We start from the raw sequence: 3,640 nt of genomic DNA on the forward strand, positions 1-3,640 counted from the left end.
CTTTTGATAAATTTAGACCTTACCTAATAGGCACTAAAGTTATTGTTCACACTGATCATTCGGCTGTAAAATACTTAGTGAACAAAAAGGATGCCAAGCCTAGACTTATTAGGTGGATCTTACTTTTGCAAGAATTTGACTTAGAGGTGGTAGATAGAAAAGGAACTGAAAATCAAGTTGCTGATCACTTATCTAGGCTAGAGAACAATTTTGAATGCCATGACACTGTAGATATCCAAGAGGAATTTCCTGATGAGAAAATTTTATATGCCGCGGCAATCCCGTGGTACGCTGACCTTGTTAATTTTCTTGTTAGTGGAATTGTGCCTTTTGATGTGAATAGTCAGGCTAAAAAGAAGTTCAAGCACGATGCAAGGCACTATTTTTGGGATGAGCTATATCTGTTCAAACATTGTGCCGATCAGCTCATTAGACAATGTGTACCTAAAGAGGAGCAAAGTGATATTTTGTACCATTGTCATTCGGCCCCAAGTGGAGGCCATTTTGGTGGACCAAGGACTGCTGCTAAGGTCCTGCAATCAGGCTTTTACTGGCCAACTTTGTTTAGAGATGCCCAAGCATTTTACAAAGGATGTGATCGATGCCAACGGACTGGAAACATCTCCAGACGATATGAGATGCCGCTGCAAAATATTTTGGAGATAGAGCTGTTTGATGTGTGGGGCATTGATTTAATGGGACCATTCCCATATTCTAAAAGGAAAATTATATATATTGCTTGCTATGGATTATGTGTCAAAGTGGGTGGAAGCAATAGCAACATCAAGGAATGACTCCAAGACCGTACTCAAGTTTTTGCACAAGTCTATTTTCACTCGGTTTGGAGTACTTCGTGCTATCATCAGTGATGAAGGAACCCATTTTGATAACAAGTTGATTGCCAAGGCATTGCTGAGACATGGAGTTTGACACAAGATTGCCACGGCATATCATCCGCAGACAAATGGCCAAGCTGAGATATATAATCGAGAGAACAAGCATATTTTAGAGAAAGTGGTGAACCCAAAGCGAAAAGATTGGTCGCCAAAGTTGGATGAAGCACTTTGGGCATACAGAACAGCATTCAAAACTCCTTTGGGGATGTCACCCTTCAAGTTAGTGTATGGTAAAGCTTGTCATCTCCCGGTTGAGCTTGAACATAAAGCTTATTGGGCTATCAAGCGATTGAATTTCGATGCTCAACTAGCTGGGGAGCAGAGATTATTAGAACTTAATGAAATGGAAGAGTTTAGAGAACAAGAATATTAGAATGCTCGGATATACAAGGAGAAAACCAAGAAGTGGCATGACCAAAAACTGATGCCACGGCATTTTCATGTGGGGCAACAAGTCTTGCTTTACAACTCCAGACTTAAACTCTTTCCTGGGAAGCTAAAATCTCGATGGTCAGGGCCATTTGAGGTGCATTATGTCTATCCCCATGGAGCTGTTGACATCAAGAGAATAGACAATGGGAAGATCTTCAAGGTCAATGGCCAGCGTCTGAAAGCCTACAATGGAATTCCACCACCGCACAACAAGGACGTGTTACAGCTGCACGATACTGAAGCGTGCCTAGAGGAGAACCAAAATTCGATGCCTCGGCATGGAATTTGTGTCTGTGCATAAATAAAATTTAACATTCAAGTTTTTTTTCTCTTTAGTTTTATTTATTTTATTTTGTAATTAATTTTTGATCTGATTTATAGGGACCACATTACTGCAAAGCATACAAGGAGCGGTTACTAAAGGGAGGAAAGGACAAAGCATTAATTGGAGAGATATTCTTTTGATTTGTTTCTTTTTATTTAATTTAATTTCAGACATTTACTTTTCTCTTTCCACAATTTTCGTCCCATCATCATCATTGCTTTTTGGCAGTTTTTCCTTCCCCATACACGCACAACCCCCACCCACTAACTTCTCTCTTAACCATCCTATCACCCCTTTTCCTTATTAAATTTTTAACTTTTTCTTTTATCTTTCATTATTCATTTTTCTCTTTCATTTTAACTTTTACCTTTTCTCTTTCTTTCATTCATCTTCTTTCTTTGTTATTTCTCCATAGCCGAAATACATCCAAGTTTTTAAAGATTTCAAAAGCTTCTTCCTTTTTCATTTTTCTTACTTCAAAAAAACTGAAAATGGTGCGCTCAAGACCAGCTCCAACCGACACGACCGCTTGGAAACAGTTTGAGAACGATGAGGCCAAAGCTCGGTTCCAAAACTTCAAGAACCGAAAACTCTTTTTTGAGTTGGGATTTATTTTTACCGAGAAAACCGATGGTGGTTTTGGACCCGATGTTATGGACATCGTGACGCCGCTCAAGTGGCAGAAGTTTGCCCGTCATACTGGTTCTGTGAACGCCTCATTAGTTAAGGAGTTCTATGAGAATATTTCTAAGCCCAATCAACACTCCATCTTCGTTCGAGGTAAGCAAATCTGTTTTACATCCACTGCTATTAATCGTTATTTTCATTTACAGGATGTTGTGGATAACCATGCCACGTTCGAAGAGGAAGCCGATAGCAATACATACGATGGGGTCTTGGAGGACTTTGTTTCGAAAACACTGAGTGGAATGGTCGCCAGACATACTCGGTCAACCGGGAACGTCTTCAGCCGCGTGCCAAATTATGGAATCACTTCCTCAAGCATAAACTCATGCCCACCTCCCACAACACTACGGTATCACTTTCACGCTTATTGCTTTTACATTCTATAATGGTATCCCGTCCGATCGATGTGGGTCGTATCATTGTTCAGCAAGTTCACGACTGTTTGGGTAAAAAGGCAAGTGCTTTGGTGTTTCCTAATTTAATTATCGCTTTATGTCGTAAGAAAAAGGTTGAGGAAAATGCTTTTGATGAAATTTTACCTGGATTATCGGGCATCACTAGGGCTAGACTTCCACTATTTTTGGGAATTGAAAATCCCAAGTCTAACGACCCTGTTCATGAGCAATCTACAGGTGCTATAAAATCGAATGCCAGGCAAGTTACTTGCTCTCGAGAAGCTGACGCAGACTCAAGCTCAAATGCATCTTTACACGGTGACATCCGTAACTTTTTTGGATATGTGAAGCATAGAGATGTGTGGTGGAATCATTCTTTCAAGAAATTATTCCCCACGGTCAACGGAATTTCCCTAGTTTCCCAGACGAAATTCTGCGGCATTCAATGCCGAGGCATCTCCAGAGCCTGAGCACAATGCACCTGATCCTCCTGCTGATGACCCTACTCCTGATACACACCGTTCCGAAACTCCTGAATATCCATCCACTGTCCCTGTCGAAGAAACACCCAGCCCCGTCCCAGCACCCAATCCTTCTCATGCACAACGTAGTGGTCGCCGCACCAAGACCATGGCTGGACGCATTGCGCACTATTACTCCACTTCTTCCGAGTCCAGCCCAGCACCTATCCGAAAACGCACCCGGCGAGTAGCTGCTAGCACCTCCAAAGCACCACCACCACGTAAACATTGAGGTACCTCTCTTGCATCCATTTTCATTTAGTTGCATTTCATTGCATAACATATATTTTATAGTTAGTTTAGTTCTCTTTAAAGCATTGAGGATAATGCTTCCCATAAGTTTGGGGGAGGTATTGTTCTTGGTAGGTCATATGCATGATAGCG

This window comes from Hibiscus syriacus, unplaced genomic scaffold, assembly GCF_006381635.1.
Source record: "Hibiscus syriacus cultivar Baekdansim isolate YM2019G1 unplaced genomic scaffold, ASM638163v2 tig00116983_pilon, whole genome shotgun sequence".
Classification (NCBI taxonomy): domain Eukaryota; kingdom Viridiplantae; phylum Streptophyta; class Magnoliopsida; order Malvales; family Malvaceae; genus Hibiscus; species Hibiscus syriacus.